A 20,092-nucleotide genomic window follows, 5' to 3' on the forward strand; every position below is an offset into this window, starting at 1 on the left:
TGTTTCTCAGGGTGGGATGTGGGGAAGAGCATGCCACAAGTCCACACACAAAATGAAACGGTAGGGCTCGGTGGCTGATGGTTTCCCTTCCTCTGCCTGCCAGACACAAACTGTGTTATCAAGCAAACCCTTGCTAGAATGAAGGCTGCTGTATCTCAGGTTTGTTCCTGCAAAATGGAATTAGTGAAATAATAAATCCCACTGATCAAGGTTTTAATATAAACATAGAAATGCTTTGAAGTGTAAAAGGTGCTGCTGAAACGCTGTGTTTGTGTAACGTGGGCAAACTTCCATTTAAAAGCAAGGTGATGAGCATTTTTATCTTTTGTTGGTTATTCTGTTCCCTTCTGGTTTTTACACTTTCCAGAAGGCAAAGGAAAAAACCCAAACCTGAGGCTGGACTTATTGCAGTGTTCTCTATTCAAACCTTTTAATATCTATTGCCTGGCAGTGCAGAGGACAGATAATGCTGTAGGCTTGTCTTTGCTGCAGGAATTGATTATAGTGGTCCATGTTTCATAAAGCACTGAGCATACAAAGCCCTGGTTGTGGTGTGAGGAGCTGGAAGCATCTGTCCCCTCTCAGAGCAGCTCCTGGTTCAGCACCTGCCAGGGTCTGGCTGCCCACGGCCCTCTGTGGATGCAGGTCAGAGTGGAGCTCACTCATGATGGGGCCAAGCTGCAGACTATGGTCAAACTGATGACTTAGTGCAGCCAGCCTAGTCAGACTCTGGTGAGTGGATCCTGGTGACATGGGCAATGAATTCACAGCCAAGCCCATAACATCCAGCACCACAGCTGACCCAGGCCTGGCCAATTAGTGACTGAGGTAACACCTCTGTGATCAATGCATCTGAGAAGGGGGAGAAGTTGTTGAGCAGTTGCTGAACTGCAGCAGCAACAGGGAGTGAGACTGTGAGAGCATCTCTGCAGCCTGTGGAGGACCCCATGGAGTGGGTGGATGCTCTGACCCTGTGGGAAGCCCACCCTGGAGCAAGTTCCTGGCAGGAACATTTAATGCCTGAAAAGGAACTCTTCTTCAGCCATGCAGCCTGCCCTGCCCTGCTAGGCACTAATTAAGACTACCTGTGTGAGTTTGGCACCATTCCAATGATGGGCATCTATTTAGTAGAGCCCCACTGCATCAGTAACATTCATGAATGATGGGAGACTGGGTTTGCCCTTTTTGTGAAGGTCATGCTCAAATCATCACTTTATCAGACTTAATTACAAGGAGTTGATTTGTTGCTTGCCTGCCCTGCAGATGTTTGGGAAAACACATTTTGTACTTCATATATCATGCATCTGTGGTACTGCTCTTTGTGCTGTAGTGATGCAGTTGCTATAGCTGGCCAAGGATGATGGTGATAGGGCTTGTTGATGGATTGTTTCTCAGTGCCTTGCCAGCCAAACCCACTAATGATAGTGTTGTATTTAGTTCAGTACCACCCTTGTCCCCAGCTGTATGTCATGTCTATGCTTATAGGAAAATACAGAATGGGCTGCACCACTGCACAGGATGAGCTGCTCTCCTGTCCCATGGCATTGTATGTGTCCTTTGGTGTCTCCTGATAGCACAGAAAGATCTTTTCAGCCATTTCTTGGTCCATTTCTTCTGCCATTTCTGGCCAGCTAAATCCCTGTTTCAGCTCTGCTGTATGAGATAACTCTGCAGCATCCTGAGCTTTGCCCATGATTTCTTGTCCCTTCTGGGTCCCTGCCCATGCTAAATGCAGGTGGCTCAGTGTGGAAAAGCTCCAGCCCAATCCATCTTGGGAGCAGTCCTGCCTGCTGATAGATTTCTTAACGTGGGTTGAGTGATTGTTTCATAAAAGCAATTTCCTCCCAAAGCATCAGTGCCTGAGCCAGAGTGAAGCTCCCACGAAATCACATCAGCCTGTTTCCTGTGCCTCAGGAGCCCAATTCCCAGGGCACAACCACCCACCCAGGAGGGGTTTTACAGTGTGTTTGATTGCTGTGCTGGGAGGAAGATGTGCATTTCTTCTGGGCTGGGAAGATGCTGCAGTTGGTGCTGTGCCGTGGCCTGAGCCCTGTGGCCGGTGAGCACTGCTCAGCTCTGAGCCTTCCTGCCCAGGGGAAGGAGGCAGTCCCATCTCTGGGGCTGGCAGGAGGAGCAGGGAAACGAGAGAGAAAACCCAGCCCTGCAACGGAGTGGGGGCAAGCTCAGGAGGCAAAAGGAATGCAAACCCTCCCTGTGTGCTGATCTGGCAGTGGCTGTTAGAGAAGTGACTCACAGAGAGCTCAGGCTTATAAAAGGCTAATAATTCACATTTATAGTCACTTTGCATTCAGTATTTGCAAGCCCAGAAGGACCTTTGCAGTGAATGAAGGAGTATGAGCAGCAGATGCTGTGCTGCAGGCACACTGCTGGGGCTTGGAGAAGGTTTTCCCAGGCTGCAAGAGATGTCAGGTGGACAGGAGTATGGAAAGGTGAGCTAACAGTCACCTGCTTTCTTCCTCCCCACTCATTTTGGCAAGAAGTCTCCTGCTACTTGAAAGTGTTCCCAGGTTACAGGATGAGTGCTGCAGTCAGATAGGTCAGAATGGATACAGTCACATTTGGGGGCGGGGAGTTGGTAGGCTGCAGCTCATTATAACTATCCAGAGGACACAGCCAACCTGTGAGCCATCCTAAGGGCCTGGAATAATGAGGATTGCTGGAAAGGACATGTGTAAAGTCATGCCATCTGTTTGGGTAATAGCTCTGCCTTTGCTCCTGGACATCTCTGCACAGAGCTGGGCTGCACTCCCCAGGGCTGAATGCCCAGGGGATCCCCAATCCTGGCCACTCCTGCACCCCAACCTCACTTCTTTAATCACCAACACGTGTGTTCAGCTATCAAAAGGAGGTGGTGAGCCCAGAAGGGAGGTGTATTGCCTCGGAGGTAATGCTGCCCAGCTAATCTGATGAGCACACTCAGGGCTGTAGCTGTGTGTCCTCTGGCTTCCCTCTGTCCCACAGCACGTGGCCCTGCTTGCTGGGCTGGGGTCTGACTGGCAGGGGAGAGGAGCCAAGAAATGAGTTGCAAAGTGAAACAACAAAGACACCAGTAGTGGTAAGGGGCTGTTTCAGGAGTGAGTTGTTGGCAGGAGTGGGTGCCTGGCTCTGGGAAGGGAATTGGATGGGCTTTATAAATCTTGTTTAAAAGTACATTTTGAAAATGCTTCCAAAGAGTTACTGGGAGCCATGTTAGAAAATGAACCAATGGCCACCACCAGGAACCTGTTGTGGGGTTTACTGTGCCCTGAGCAGGGTGTGGGAGGAGGTGGAAAGGGAGCCTCCTCCTGCAGCCAGATTTGGAAACCACAAAGTCAGTAGCAAGGCGATAACAGAAATGAAAGGAGAGAGTGGCATGCTGTGCAAGCTCTTATCTTCTCTCTGCTCTCCAAAAGCAGAGAAAGAGCAGAAAGGTTGTAGGCTTCACTAGGTCCTAATTATCCCCTGATTACGCCCACAGCAGGGATGGAGTTTTGAAAACTACACTTTCTGTAGTAAATCCATAAAAGTGCCTCAGCAGCTCGATAGTCCCATTTATATGGCCAGCAGAGTAACAGTGGGACCAGGCTCGATACTCCAGAGGTGTGAGGTGCCTGAAAGAACAGATTGTACCTAAAAGCTACTCTGCTTTATGCCATTGGATGTAGGAAGGTTTTTCCCACCTTCCTTCCCTGTCCCTGAATAAACCTGGTTCAGGTTTATCCAGCCTGGGACATAACAGTCCTCATGATACCTGCCTGGCTTGGGGCTGGTTTTGTCCCCCTCCTCCTTTCTTTGGCATTAAGGAATCACTTGAGCTACTTAAACCCCAGGGTGACTACCAGAGGACTAATTCCTGAGCTCCTCATGTCTTTCTCCAGGTGCTTGAGTTGTCTGGGAGCAGGAGCCTGAGGAAGGCAGGAGGAGGGAAGCATCCCATGTAAGCACATACCCATAGCCTGTAAAAGCAACGTTTTATGGTTTTACTTGTCATGGTAGAACAGTGCATTTTAGTCTGTCCCGTGTGGTTCAGCTCCCCTGAAGTGCTCAGTGTCTGCAGCGGTGGGGATTTGGGAAGAGACCAGGCAGATGAGCAATGTGCTGCATAGGGGCTGCATTTCCCAGCTAAGGGTGGTATTGATTTCCCCTGAGTGACAGAGCAATGAAGCTCTTACGACTGGCACAGTAGGATTTCTTGATTCATGGTCCATATTTCAGCTTCTCAGGCAAAATGCAGTTGAGACCCAGACACCCTCTCCCATCCTTTTCAGAGATCAGTGGTTCAGATGCATAAAAAGTGATTCTTTGTATTAGAAAGGAGAATGTAAAAGGCAACTGGTTTATATGAATATGACTCCCTGGTTTGGACACAGACTGCAGCTTCCTATGAGAGGCACTTGCACCCTCCATGCTCCCAGTAGCCACATCCTTCTGCCTCACACAGGTAAGAAACATGAAAGGGGTACATTGCAGCTTTCCTGTGGTAGGAGTAGTGTCCAGTGGTGTAGTGGGCTCTGCACAGGCTGTGCTGCTGGCTCTGGGAGTGCTGGACTCTGCTTCCCTACTACATTTATTTCTTGCTTTGTTAAGCAATGTAATTTCATATGATTCTTGTGGCAGAAATAAGATGATCTCCACTCTGGCAGCATCAATTTTCAGTATGAATGGCAATAGTGCTCTGTGCAGGGCTCAGAGTGAGGTTGGGTTTATTTCCCTTTACTGAAGATGGACACAAACTGGAAAATCTCCTGGCACATTTTCCACAGGGTTAAATAAATACATTAAGTATACACATCAATGCAATGAGCACATAGGAATGCAGTTAACACACTGAATAACTACACACAGTCTCTGCACCCTGACTCCCTCTGATGTCCAAGGAGTGCAGTCAGCTCCTGCATCAATGCAAAGTGCTGCAGCCCCACTCTGACTGTGACAGCACCCTGCACACTCCTTGGGTTGTGACAGGGGGAGAGGGTCATTTGGGTTGTTGGGAGGGGGTTATTACAAGGGGATTGGGTTTCTTTGGTTGCTGGATTGTCCCAGAGTTAGGACAGACCTTGGCTGTGAGTGAGCAAAGCATCGAGCTCCCTCTCCTGTGTGTGAGGCTGTGGGTTGTTCTCAAGGAGCAGTGGAGCCTGGATGCAGGACAGGAGTCAGTATTGTCACCCAGCAGTTGAGGAAAATGGGTGATAATTAGGAAAGGATTTTTTATTGTTGTTTATGGAGTATTTTAGTCCCTGTTTAGTGTCATTCACCCCTGTGAATAGGCCAGGAATGAGTCAGGGGTTCTTTGTCATGGACACAGCTTGGCAGTGGGCAGAGACCTGGCAGGGTCTGAGTTGCCCTGAGGCTGTGCAGCTGGAAGTGCTGGTCCCTGCTGGGCAACCTCTCAAAAAATACAGCTGGGAGGAATGTCCTACCATCAAAGTTCAGAGAAATAAGGGTGAAAAGCCCTGTGGGTGTGCTGGAGGGACATCCCTCTCACACGGGAGGGGAAGGAGAGTGTTGACATCCCTGTCATGGGGCACTTGGAATTTTTTAGGATGGCAAACACAGAAGGGATTCTGATATTCAAGGAGGGGCATGTGTCTTGGCAGGATTCATGCCCCAGGCGCAGGAGCCTTTGCTCTGCACCCATGGGCTGGGGGACACGGTGTGGGGACGCAGCAGATTGAGACATCACAAGATGAAACCCCAAAGCCTTGAGCAAAGCTGCCATGAGCAGAGGAGAAAAACATCCCATTACAAAAACACCACTAGTGGTCTTGTATTTGATATTCTGCAGCTCTGCAGCCCGAGCAGGAGCTCAGCAGGACACCTCTCCTGCTCCAGGAGATGATTTCCATCACAGCCCTTTGGCAGCCTGTCCACATCCATCCCCACCCCGGGAAGGGGCTGCCCATGTGGGCTGTCCAGCAGGCAGCACTGGCTGCCTCCAGCACACAGCAATTAGCTTGTGCTTGGAGCAAGGTTTAATGAACCTAAAACCAGCAGCAATTACAGCTCCTGGGCTGCCTGGAGAGGGAGGCACAGCCTCAGGAACAGCACAGCCTCAGCCCTTTCCCACATTTCTGGGGGGAGATTTGCTCTGCAGGAAAAGAAAAAACAAACCAAAAGCCTTTTGTGGGTCCTCACCTGAAGCAACTGGTGTGCTGCAGCCCTGGAGCAGCATCCCCAGCTCTGCCCCTGCCCGGGGGCTCCTGCTGCCTGGGCAGGGCTGGGGCTGGGGCTGGGGCAGCTCTGCCTGCACTGCCCACGGCAGCAAGAGGGGGCAGATGGGGGCTGTAGGTGGTGAGATGGGGGCTGTGAGGGCCCCTCCATGCAATGCCCTGCAAAAGCTGTGCTCTACCTGTGGGCTTGTCCTGCTGATCAGCAAAAGGATAGTGCAGAGTTTTTACCCAGAGCAGGAGAGGGACCTGGAAGGCATTTTTGAACAGTGAAGAGGACCTCTAAAATGCAAGAAATGGTTGATTTCAAGCCATTTTTGCTCAGTAACCCCGTGTGTCATTTCCCCTGTGGCTAATGATGTGTGCAGTGCAGTGCTCTGCTGGGTAGTTTTCAATTAGAAGCTAGGACACGGATTTGGGTTCCAAACCCATCAGATGTTTATGCTCATCCATTGCCTCCAGTCTTTCTGCAGATAATGAGTCCTGCCTCCTTCCTCCATGCCCAAGTTTGACCTTTTTGCTTGCAAATAGTTCAGAAAAAATTAATCCCAGGCTATAATAATGCCTTACATGACGTTATGGGGAAGGTTATTTAGGCTTTCAAAGCCTGTTCCAACCTGATAGGTGTGAAAGGGAAGAACACTTGAGCTCTGCTGCTGACAAGAGCAGTGCAGCTGAAAAATCAAAGTCACGGTGGGTTCATTTTGCTGACATTATTTGAGATAAATATCAGCAGCACGAGCATGAGCTAAGATACAGCTTCAAAGATAAGGGGAGTGGGGTTTGCAGTGGCACAGCTCCAATGCTATTCCAGCTGCACACAATTATGTGTGGGGGAGAAAGGGGGGAGTCAGGAGAGCAGTTTCCTTCCCAAACAGTTGCTGGCACCTCTTGCAAACCAGCTGCCCACATGCAGTAGATTTTTAGGCCATTTTCACACAAAGTGGGTTAAAGGAGCTCTCTAGGCTGAGCTGATGAGCTGAGATTGAAGCTGAATAGGAAAGGTGTGATGCTGCTGCATCCCTCTGGCAGAAGCCAAAGTGACAGTTGGCTCATGGCTGCTCTAAACCTGGTGAGATCTCTGCTTCTTGAAGCCTTCAGAAAAGGCTGTGGAGCTCGTGAGGGGTATGGAGAGGTCAGCAGGGCTCTGCTGGACATCTCAGCATGCAGGTCCTTGTGCACCAGTGCTCTGAGAATAGCTATTAAACAATTCCTTTCAAAAGCAAGGGTCTGACAGGCAGCCTTTGATTGCTGATAGAGTGTAGAGGTACTGCTGCTCAGGTGAGGAATGCTGATATTCTTTTTCTCTTTCTGCATTGTCTGGAGGTTTGCTCTGATCATGTCAGAATCCATGCAAGCAGAAGGAAAGGCTTCACTTTCTTGTGGTTTATTTTCTTGGCTTAGCTCATATTCAGTTGCCCTGTGATCTGTGAGCAGCTCCTGGACAAGCTGCTGGTCCCTGGGACTTTGGACAGGGTGAAGGTTCTGGAAACCCAGATAAGAGGCAAGAACATCCCAATCAGAAAGTCACAGAATGACAAGATGTTTTTGTGTGTTAAGTCATTTTGAGAGGATGCCCTGTACTGGATGTGAAGCACCAGCCCTTTGCCTTTGGATTCTGCCATTCAAATGTGGCTTCACAAGCAAAAGGAACTGTCAGTCTCATCTCTGCAAAAGCAGGTTCCAAAAAGTCAATAAAACCAGTTACAGCCCCAGGAGAGAGTTAACGGGGATTGTGATGACCCCAGGGATTAATGACAGCTTGAAAAACATACCCCAGCCTGGCTAGCCCTTGCTTGGTTTGGACACTGCAACTTGCACCAGCACTTCTTGTTTTCTTCATAATAGTCCCTTTAAAAAGCCCATTAAGGGTCCCAAACTGTGCCCTAGAAGGAGAATGGGAAGGTGTTGCAACATAAACTGACCGTGGGGTCACATGCTGACCTCAGAGCCATAGGTGGCCAGTGACTACTCAGATTGCCCAACTCACACCTTTTGTTGTGGTGGAACCAGGTGGAGGCTGCAAAATGTCTTTAGAAAAGGCAAAGTCTGTGTTGGCTCTGATTGCTCAGGGTGTTTTACATCAGTGGAAAGCTGTGCCTCTCAGCCTTTGTTATGAGCCTAGTGTACTTTGTTAGGCTTAATAAAGTGAGTGAATGCCCAGGGAGAAGCAAAACCCAAGCTCTGCTTTACTTGGGATAAGAAAGGCATTTTAGTCTTGAATTCATTGTTGCTCTAATTAGAATGAGTAAACTGAGGGTGCTTATATTAATACAAGTGATGTAACCTAATTGAATTTATGGTTACTGAAGCAGTAATAAAAAGTAACTTATAAGAACCATTAAATGTTTTGCTGACATCTTAAAGGCATTCCACGTGCTGAACAGCCCCGAGAGGAGTGGAACCTGTGTGAGCTGCTGCTTCCAGGTCACTTCCAGCCTGCACAACTGGTGGCATCAACCTGGTTTTTGCACAGCTTTGACAAACGTTTTGGTTCACAACTGTGCTCAGGTAATTGCTTTCTTTACTACACTTGTAGCTATGGAAAATGAGACAGAGGTGGACTTTCTTGCCCAAGAGCACACCTGAGGGAGTAGCTGAGCCCAGGCTTGAGCTCAGCTGGGCTTAACCCAGAGTCTTGGCTGTTCTCCAGGGACTGCTCCACACTGCAGCTTGGCACTCTGGGTTTGTATTTATACCCAGATAACTTGCTTTCCATGATGAAATTTCTTTCCTGGCAGGGTATGCATCTATCATTAAATCAAAATCTTTCTGGAAACAAGCAGAGGCTGGAACTTCAAAGCTTGCCACCGTGTTTTGTGGAGCTCTTCTTGCTGGTTGCCTGGAAGGCTGATTTGAAATTATGCATGGGCAGAGAGGAATGATTTCCAAAGCCCTCTCAATTATGCCCCTGAGTGAGTGAGACTTGGAAACTGCTCGGGGTGCAGGAGGCAGCAGCTCATTCCCTGCTCTAGCACAGCCAGCACCCTCTAATCAGAGAACACCCTTGGGCCAGAGCCCTCAGGGATGGGCCAGACACTCTGAGACCTCTTTCCACCTCCACAGATTATCTAGCAAGCCCTCATTTTATATCTACTGATTTTAAGAGGCTGATGGGTACAGAGACAACCAAGTGCTGTCTGACATAGTGCCCTTTCCAGCCCTCTGCTAAAAGAGGATCCTCAATTTCTTATGACAGCCTGGAATCTCAGCCATGCTGTGCTTAAAAAATTGTATTTAAAGGCCTCTTTTGCCTTAAAATACTGTCACTTTTAAACCCCTTACATAGCTAGATGTGTGCCTTTAGGTTCATACAATCATGATGCATCGAGATGGAAGGTAATTAAGTCTTAGTGCCTGGGAAAATGCAGTGCCTGGGTCCAGGCAGCCCCTCTCCAGCTGGAAACCTCCATCTGGTGGGTCTCAGGTCAGAAGGGGTAATTTGGAACAACTTTTAAAACACTGAGGAAGTGTCTGCTGTGTGCTGCAGAGCAGCAAAGAGAGAGCAATGCTCTGGCCTGTGGTGGGGGACCAGCTGTCAGGAGCTGGGTCCTGACCTGCTAATCGGTGTCTTTCTGAGGAGATAATGCTCTTAACTTGTGGGTTTTGTCAGTGAAGTGTGTTGGTTCCTTGGATATGAACAAGAGACTTCATGTGGCTTAGTGGGAGCTCAGAGATTAATGTTTGGCTAACGGTACGAGTCGATTCTTCTCCCCTCTCACAAAGATCCTCTCCTCAGTCTGGGAAGCTCTGCAGAGAAACAGCTTGAGGTTTTGCTGTTGGGGGATTTATCTTCAGCTCCCCTGTGCAGGGATGGTGGTGTCAGGGGATGTTGGCAGCCAAAGCGCTTTGGATGCTTTCTTTGTCCTTTCCTATTTACTTGTGATGAAAGATTTGCAGGTTTGGGTACCTTCAAGGTTGCCCCATTTTTTGAAAAGAGCCATGATTAGTGTGCAGAGCAGCACTGTGTTTGGGGACCGTGACACTGTACCTGCCTGGGAGTAACTGCTTAGGGAAAAACCATCACAGACCCATCCTTTCCCAGGGTTTTGGACCAGCCCCAGCCTTTGCCATCTCCCTGTGGAAGGGAAATGCTGTGAAAGATGTGCTTGGGTCAGAGAAAGGATGGCAACTTGTTAATGCAATAGAAGCCTTTTCTATACCTGTGTTTTACAGTTGGAAATATATACTGTGCTGGCACAAAGCTTAATGGTGTGTATGTATCATAATGTAGGGCACTTGTAGCCTGTGGCTGCCTTCCCTGCCTCTCCTCTGTGCTGTGCCTTTCCCTCAGTGAGCTGCTTTTCTCCTCATGGTGAGTACAGGTGGGGAGCTGGGAACAGGCACTGGGTACTCATGAGTTCAATGGGTGGTTTAAAAGGAGTTTTTTTGACTTCTACAAACTTTCCTGTGTAGGGGATTGTTAAATGCCCAGTACAGTTGTGTCTTGCACGTGTTCAGTTTGGCTTCTGTAGAAGCTGTTGGGAGCAGTTCTATGAGTTCATTGGGATTTTGTGTACCTGATGAAGGTTGGGAAGCAGGTTTCATGTAGTACTGTGGGAAAATGGAAGGTCACTCTCTCGTGTTCCCAGGGTCTAATACACAGTCAGACACCACTGTGATCTAATTAGTGTCTGCTTACTTAGGCTCAAGTGAAAGATGTCAGAACATGAAGCCCATGTGGGAGGCATAGTTGATAATGCTGTTGTTTAGAAAATCCAGAGTTTTCCTGCCTTTGCCCTAAAGGTTTTGCCTGCAAAGTGAAACACCCCTGTGTTAACGGCCAGCAAATCATGGGCAAGCCTTCCTGGCCCATCTTCTCCCATCTCCCAGTGCATTTCACCAGTGCTGCTTATAGTTTTACCAGCTCAGCACGAAGGAGGTGCAAAATCAAACCTTGCTCAAAGGCTCCTGCATCCCACGTGCCCCTCCTCAGCTTTGCTGCCCTGGCATCACCCCGTCCTCGCTGCTCCCCTGGCACGGCAGGCTCTGCACAGAGCCCAGGCACCTGCAGCTCTCCTGGGGGGCTGCTTGCTCCTCTCCTGGGGGGCTGCTTGCTCCTCTCCTGGGGGGCTGCTTGCTCCTCTCCTGCTCTTTTCAGCTTGCACACATTTGTTTACTTTTTAGATGTGCTGTAAATCCATGCAGTATTCATTCACTCAGCTGTATTTGGCAGAGAGGGGAGAGATGCTGGAGAGGGCTGGTGGCACTGAAGGGGTTGCAGCTCACCCTGGGACTGAGCTCTTTTTAAAACGGGGCTGGCCCCTGACCTCATTTACTTGCAGCACAGGTTCTTGTGAGGCACCTCTCCATAGTCAGGGATAAGGAATGACTGGCTCCTTCAGACCATCCCTGCTGATTCCTGAATCAATTCTTGGTTAATACCAAAGTTTTAGGATATTTATTCACTCCTGGCCTCTTGGGTTGTCCCAGAAGCTCACCTTGGGGGATTATGTTCTCACTAAAGGTTTTGATAAAAAATTGAAATGCCCTTTTATTGTCTTGCAAGTTATTATGTTCACATGAGAAAAATGATTTTATACCTAACTCCACCTGTTGATCAGAAAGGGCAGCACAATAAACAGCTTTTCTCTTTTCTGCCAGGATCCTTACTTCCCTGTGGTCTTAGGAGCTGATTAGGAGGTGATGTAGACAAAAGAATTGCATCTCAAAGGCTGGTTTGATCAAGGCAACACAGAGATATGAATTATTGTTGAGAACTTATGGGGGGAGAATAGAGTGCTTTGGCACCAGGGAGAGGTTCTATTGCCTGAATGCTAAGCCTCCAGGCATCAAAAGGGAATGAAGGAGTTTCACTGATCTTAATACATTTGTGTCCAGCATCTGCTTGTGAATGACACTGATTTTCCTTTCCTGAGATATAAATGTGTAAGAATACACATATATCTATGTCTGTATGTATAAAAATCCCCCACACCATTGCCTTTGTCAAATGTTTGAGCTGCAGCAAGAACACGAGCTACTGCAAATGTCACGAGGAAGGAAAAGCAAGCCACAAGTGGCATTTACCTTTCTGATTCCTCCTTCTCCCCCCTCAGTACTGTGTGTACATTTCCATTACAAGACTGTGTGTGACACAGGGGAGTTGGATTTGCACTACAAATTAATCTTTAAATACCGTCTGGTCTCCCAGAGCCTCTGCGGGAGCGGTTCCACTGCCCCACACACCCTGGTCTGTCATCCCTCCAGCACCTGGAAATACCAGCACCACCTGTAGCCTCTCTTCTCTTTTCAAATGCTGCTTTAAATATCACTTCTCTGCATCCTAAATCTTGAAGCACATCAGCAAAAACCAGGCGACCTACGTGGTCTGAGGCAGATCTCTCTTCGTTGTCCAATTGTCTTTACCATCTTACCTCTAATGGCATAACAAACCCAGTGCCACGGACAGGGCTGGCCTCCAACACCTAGTAAATAATTCACCACATGAAAATGAAGATGCCTACAGGTGCTTTAATGGATACAGCACTGCTGTAGCTGTACTCTGGATGTCTCAAAATCGCTTTCTGCCATGAATGCTAAAATAGCAGCTCACAATGTGGTGTTAAGAGAACAGATGGATGTTTTGCCATGTGATGTAGCCCAGAAAACAGCTTTGATTTAGTGTACCATGCTTGTCTGACTTTTAAACTTGTATTAAACAGAATTTCATGAAGGCAAACTCCACATAAAAACCCCAGCTCACAGGACACTTGGCAGGAGGTTCCTGGGCTATGGACATCACCGATTTGTTCTCCTTCCATTTGGGATGGGCAGATGTGTATGAATATTTATTTACTTTCAGGGATTTATTGTTTTTTTAGAGAGGGAAAAGGTCTTCAGTAAGTATTTTGATTTCACAGCACAATCAAGGGAATTAGCACTACATATAAATCAGTAATTAGACCCATTAGACTTCTGAACCCAAACTGGCATAGGAGAGCTTCCCCTCAAATCAAGCTGCTCCGTTTTGTGGCAATGTTCCTGATGTTCAGCCTTCGGGATGATTATGTAGCCTTGGTTCATCATCACTTCCAAATGAACTCTGGAGAGTTACCCACTTAGGAACAACTCTCTCAAGATAGTCTGGTATGGTCAGCATCTTGGGGAAAGCTTCATGCCCTTCACTAATTGGCTGACTTTTGAGGGCTATGAATAGGCATTCCAAAATAATGGCCAGTTCACAGATGTTTGATGTGGGAAGGCCAGGAGGGTTTGTTGTTTTGCATCAAGGGCTAATCCAGCTGTTTTGGGATAAATGCAAAGATTACCTCTGCCTTTTCCTGAAATGCCTCACTTACCTGGTCATGTGGGACAGGGTCCCTGGGGATTCTGGGCTTGATTTGGAGACTCAGCGTGAGAAATTCCTGTGTAGTTACACAGACAGTGCAGAAAGGGCTTCAGCCTCTGCTGCTGTTGCTTTGGGAGTGCCCAGCACCTCTGGATGTGCAGGGAGTGAGTGTGAGAGAGGGGTTTGATCTCTCCAGTAATCAATGACAGGGCACAAGGGAATGGGTTAAAGTTGCAGTTTACATTGCACATTAGGAAGAGCATTTTTACTGAGAGGGTTGTTAATGGCTAGAACAGGCTGCTCAGGGAGCTGGTGGAGTCCCCATTCCTGGAGATATTCAAAACACACATAGATGAGGTGCTGAGGGGTGTGGTGTAGTTTAGTGGTGGACTTGAAAGTGTGAGGTTAGTGGTTGGACTTGATGATCTTAAAGGTCTTTTCCAACCCTAATGATTCTGTGATTCTATGAATAAACCTGTTTGATGTCAGAAACATTGGAAAAGTCCCTCATGTGCCTGTGGTCTGCCTCCTGGGTGCTCAGTGTCCTGAGGGCTGACTAAAGCTGTCTTACAGAGCAACTAGCTCATGGAGGGAAGTTGTATCAGCCTATCATAGGTGTGTGGCTCTGCAGAGGGTTCTGAAGAGGACCAACGGCCTTTTAACAATTGTGTTGGCTTCTGCAATTGGGTAAAATAGGGAATTCTCACGGTAGGAAAGGAGAGATTTAAGGTCAGGTTATGTTTTCTTTGGCAAACGTCACTTTGGGGATGCAGCATATGTGCTTGTTGAAGTTGGGATGAAGTAGGAGAGATGAGGAAGAGCAGACTGCCCTGGATTTAGAAATTCATAGTGTAGCAGCATGACCTGTTTTTATGGATGAGAACCTTCAGTCTAGAAAGTTCTTGTTAAAAGACTTTATCTCACTGACCAGATGGTGCAATTTGTCTGTCATTGGCATTTGGGAATATCTGCTGAATTTTGCATAAGGACAACTGTTTTAATTACCCAGTGTCTTGCTGTGTTAATCTTATTTGTCTGCAGTGGCCAACTCTTTTGTTATTCCTGGTGATCCTGTAACTGCATTTTGTGTGTGCTTTTATCCAGCCTCATCCCTGTCTTTGTTTTTGTGTCTACCCCTTGGATGTTTCTTGGAGCTGAACTCTCATGTTGATGGGAAATGCTGCACTATGGAAAACAAACCAGATGTGCATGAGCCTAGGATACTGAAAATCTCCCTTCCAAGCTAATCCTTTCATCAGAGCAAATGCAAGATTGTCTTAAGATGGGAGTGGGATGTAAGATTAGGGCATAGACTATGCTGTGAAGGCTGGTTTTGTGGCTGCAAAGGAGATTGCAGTTGTAGCAGCAGCTGTTTGTGTGCCCCTGTTCCACTGCTCAGGAAGGATGGAAAACACTGAATTCAAGTATTTGTAGAAATGTGAAAAAGCCTCTGTGTAAGACACAAAAGCCATTGGCTTTCTTTCCATTATCTGAAGGGGAAAAAAAGTTTACTGAACTCTCTTGTGCTTTCCCATGCTGTGGGTGGCTCTCCAGCACTGTGCATGGGGACAGGGGTGGGATCTGGTCAAAGAACACACATCCCTCAGGCCTCTGAGCTCCTGTCCTGTCCCAGAGCCCATCTGCCCATCCCAGTGTCCCCCAGACAGACAGAAAAAAGGTCAGGTGAATGCACTGCCAACAGACCATCCCCCAGTGCTGTCCCCTGTCGACTCATCTTGATTTGGATCATTCATTACAGTTTAACTCAGGGAATTCAGGACCAGGTTTGTGTGTGCAGAGGAAGCAGCTCATTACAGCTTAATTGCTCATATTGCCCAGAGCAAGGCATCTGTATGGATACAGAGCAGCACAGAGATGTGCTGTCCATTACAGCAAAACCAATTCACCCTCTATTATAAGGTAAAGGTTTGTTATTTTATATTTTGACCGCAATTGTAGCCATGCAAGGCAGGGCATCCTTTAGCTCCCAGGAGCAGCTCTCCAGAGGCAGCTCTGTGTGTGCCATGGGCAGTGGCTGACCCAGGACTTGTGGAGCATGTGTGAAGGACATAAAGATGTCCTCAAGAAGAGAGTTGTAGGGGGTACACCAGTATCCCCCTGCCTCTGGAGCTTCTCTGAGCCAGCCCTAGGAGGATGTGGGTCTCCTGGATGTAATCCAGGCATGCCAGAGGGCTGACACCTCCCCTTGTCATGCATGGCTATGGAATATAACGTGAATTTAGATTTCCCAGCACTGATTCCCAGTGCCTGCTGAGCTCTGGCAGTGCTCCAGAAGAGCCACAGAAATGCCTCTCTCTCACCTGGAAGTCACCAGTCCTTGGTAGGTGTGTGGCACATGTGGCTTGCAAACATTTAGCAGTGTTGGGTGTCAGGAGGCTGGAGCCAGGCTGTTCTCAGTGATAGGACAAGGGGCAATGGGGACAAGCTGGAGCAGAAGAGGTTCCAAACAAACATAAGGAAAAGCTTCTTTACTGTTGAGGTGATGGAGCACAGGAAGGGGCTGCCCAGGTGGGCTGTGGAATCTCCTTCTCTGGGGATGTTCAAAACTCACCTGGATAGGTTTCTGTGTGCCCTACTCTAGGTGATGCTGCTCTGGCAGCGGAGCTGCACTGAATGAGCTTTCCAGGTCCCTTCCAGCCCTTGAGATTCTGTGGTTCTGTTAGGTTTGCAACTCACTGCCATGCTATGGCTCTGAATTTCGTAGCTGAGGATGTGTTTAATGTGCTGTTACCACTGGAAACTGTGATGGATTATGTGCAACAGCAATGGTGTGCAACTAAACAACCAGGCAGTTAATTACTGCAATTATACCATTTTATGAAAAGGAATTGCACTCATAGTCATTCATTACCATGATGAATTTCCCACATTTTATTAGTGGTCATCTTCTGCACCACTTGTGTGACAAATGGCCAGAGCCCCATACAGACAGAGCCCCCTCCCCTTTCCTTCCTAGAGAGGATGGTGGTGTAAAAGTGATGGTGTCTAATTGCTCCGCTGTCCAAGTTCAATATTTCTACTCATTCGCATGTATTACTCACATCTGAGTGTTCTGTTACACATTGTGTGCTTTGCTTTTATAGATACATTTATAGTTTCCTTTCTATGAGCAGTCTAATACAGATAAATGCTGGTCCTAAATCTGCAGAGGGACCAGGGAGTGGGATGTTTTGGCAAATTGTGTAGAGCAACCGAAATGACAGGAATTGGAAAGTGGGAGTGTTGCTTGGTACAAGATCCTTGACTCTTGTTGAGTGATAAATTTTCCAGTACTAAATAGCTGGCACATTATGTTACACGAGGTTGATGGGTGCAAATTATCGGCTCGGTTGTTTCTAGACAGAATGTTATTAGCTGTAGGGAAATATGGCAAAGAGCCAGGAGCAGAGCGTGAACTTCTGTGTACACTGCCTTGAATTGCAAAAGCAATTGTGTGTGCCCATTTGAATTGGCTAGAGGGAAGCTATATTTAAAGTGAAGAGATTGAGCTTTTTCTAACACAGACCCGAGCCCCTGATCACACAGAGACTATCAGAATGTCACCTTAATTACAAACAGGCTGCAGTCAAAAAGCTGAATTTCCTGCCACATCCAGATCCTGATATGCAGGACTTGGAAAAAGGTTGTAATGATGTGGTATGAAAGCCAAGAGTAATAAATATTTCAGAGAGGATATTGAGCTCTGTAGTTCAACCAGTCTGCAAAAAAATCAAGGTGAGACCTCTTAAATGGTTGGATAACCGCCTGCCCTCCTCGTCTGCTGTGAGACTCTCACACCCCCTTTCCACGTGCTGGATGCCTACCACAAGCAGAGGCTGGTGTTGGGCCAATGCCTCTTCTGAGCAGGCTGCTCCTGTTTTCCTTTTCTCACAGTGACCTCCACAATGTGTAGAGTTACAGCAGCTCACGTGGATGCAGCATCCTATTTTCATAGTGATTTAGTTTTGGCCGTCAGTGTGCAAGAATCCTGGAGCCAAACGATTAGCACAAAAACACCTGTAATGGGCATATTCAGCAATGGGAATATTTTCCCTTATCTCCCTCAAGCTGAGGAACACTGGAAGTCACTGCCCTTTTATTTTTTTAGTCCTAAACACCACTCAAGGTCTTTCCTCCTCACTTCTGAAGGTCTGCACCTATAGCCTCAAGCAGATTCTTATCCCGGCAATGTTTTATTCATTGTAACGCAGCCAAATGGACATTAAGTTTTTTGTGTGTTAATGAGCAGTAATCTGAGCATTCAGGAAAATTCCTAACCTAAAAGTGTTAAGCAATGAGTGCCAAAACTGAAAGAGTCCTCATGCTGTAGATGGCAGGTTATCTGGTGGTGGGGGTCCCATGGTCCCCAGGGTGCAGGGATACAGGACAGGATGCTCTCAGCCCTCCCAACACATGAGGATGCTCTGTGGATGTACCAGATGGGATGTAAAGTGACTGATACCACTTCTACTGGCTCCCCTGGACATGTTGTGCTGAAGGCATTGAACATGTGCTCTGGGATTAGTGTCAATGGTACCTTCTAAACGTGAGAAGTTAATAATTTGTTAGTCTGCAGTCAGCCTGTGCTCTGGAGAGAGACGTGCAGAGGCACAGAAGTGCTCAGCGTGAGCTTCCTCCTGGCCACAGGGGTTTTGCTCTGCTGTCCATACTCCTTTGCAAGACTGGTTCTGATGCTCCTTTATGCATGATTTCTCCTTCCAAAATAACGCTATCTAAGCCTCAGATAAATTATTAACTACAGAGCATCGTGGCCACTGGTAAAATGAGTAGGGTTGGGTTTTTTTTCCCCAGGAGGAGTAAGAACTGCTGTGTCCTTAATCTTCCCTGCAGTGGCAGGGTCAAGAAATGCTGTTAAAACTGGTGTTTCTGATGCTGGACCCACTGCTCTGCTGAGCCATACCTGCTGCAGTCATTTATACTGTAAATACTGTTTTGAAGAGTATCTTATGAGTCAAGACTAAAGCCACAGTTTGTCAGAATGCTTGTGGGAATCTTGAATTTCCACCAGGTAAGAATGGAGTGTGGAAGGGTGTTTGCTGCCAGATGGAGCCAAGTCTCTTGCTCAATCAGGGTGTTACCAATGAGCAGCTGAAGCCCAGGGAGCCCATGTCTGGGAGTATGGCTGGCTCAGACCAGAAATGAGGCAAAGAAATGCAGAAACATTCTTGAGATGAAAATGATGCCTCGAAGTAGCCATAGAAGATGCAGATGAAACAAGGCTTGTGCTCACAATGGAGGTGGTGGTCTGGTGCTTGCTGTGGGGTGGGCACAAGGTGGTGTCCACAGAAGAGCAAGTTGGAGGAAACCTCCTGAGCATGCTTCTGTCAGAGGAAACTGTGAGCAGAACAAGATGCGTTACACAAAATACATGCAAGAGTTTCTCCCCGAAGCCAGAGGGGTGGAGGCTGCAGCGAACACAAGAGTTGCCTGGGCGGGCTTTTGACATTGCAAGTGCTTCCCCCCAGGTCCCAAGCAGCCTGACTGCAGCAAGCTCTTTTGAAATCAACTTGAAAAACACCAGTGTCCTATCCTGTTTGCATCAAATGACAAGAATGTTCTTACCAAAGCATTCTGGAAGTCATGCAAAGAGGCTGAGAAGAAGGCTGAGAGATTGTCCCTGGTGTTAGGTGAGACAAGAAGGGATGAGGCATGGATGGAATGTCAGGTTGGTCTAGCTGCTTCTTGAGGACTGGGAAACAGGGGTTTGACCTTAATTTCTGTTCCCTAGGGACCAGGGCTTGTTTAGAAACACTGAGCTTTGAAATAATGAGACTGTGAGGAAACAGTTCAGGAATACTGAGTGTTTGTGTGTGTCAGTGGCCAGATATTGACTGCATGACTAAACCAAGGGAACTTTGCTGTGAGGTTTTGAATGTAGCACAAATGACATGCTCTGTGCAGCCCCTCTGCTTCATTAGGACTCCCAAACATTTCATCCCTACCTTGCCATTCAATAGCTTGTTAGTACAGGGAAGTGGGGCCTCTGCCACCTGCCTTATCAACCAGGAATGGCTTAAGCACCGATTAACAGAGGCATGGTTGTTGCTGGAGAGTGGAACAGCTGGTTGGAAGCTGCCTGCTCTCCCAGCAGCCACCTGCCCTGCTTCCAGGGGCACCCTCAGAGAGCTGGTGAGAACTCCCCTGCTCTCCTCAGGAAAGCAGGCAGGTATTCATCAGCAGGAGTGTTTGCTCAAAGAGCAACGCCGTGCAAGCGTGTGGTGTGATGCTGCCAGCTGGGCTGGTTGTGCAGCCAGGCAACTCGAGAGCGTGCTGACTGAGAGAGCCCCTCAGGAAGGAAGCAGAAAAACTCGGTATGGAAGCAGTGCTGCTTTGCCAAGCTGCAGCCAGCTTGTCTTCAGGACATACCAAATACTTGTTTGAAGTCAAATCAAACATGCTGATCTGTTGTCAATAAATGTCTTGATTCGGTTCAGAGTTTGAAAACAGTGTATTGGCCACAGCCAGATCCATTGGTGTCATCAGCATCAGTCTTCCTCTAGCTGCTTCAGACCTCTAAAGGTCCCTTCCAACCCCTACCATTCTATGATTCTATGATATAACTTATGAGGTAACTTTCCATCACCACCAGAAACTGCTTGGTGAAATCTCTGGA

This window comes from Colius striatus, chromosome 15, assembly GCF_028858725.1.
Source record: "Colius striatus isolate bColStr4 chromosome 15, bColStr4.1.hap1, whole genome shotgun sequence".
In the NCBI taxonomy this organism is placed as follows: domain Eukaryota; kingdom Metazoa; phylum Chordata; class Aves; order Coliiformes; family Coliidae; genus Colius; species Colius striatus.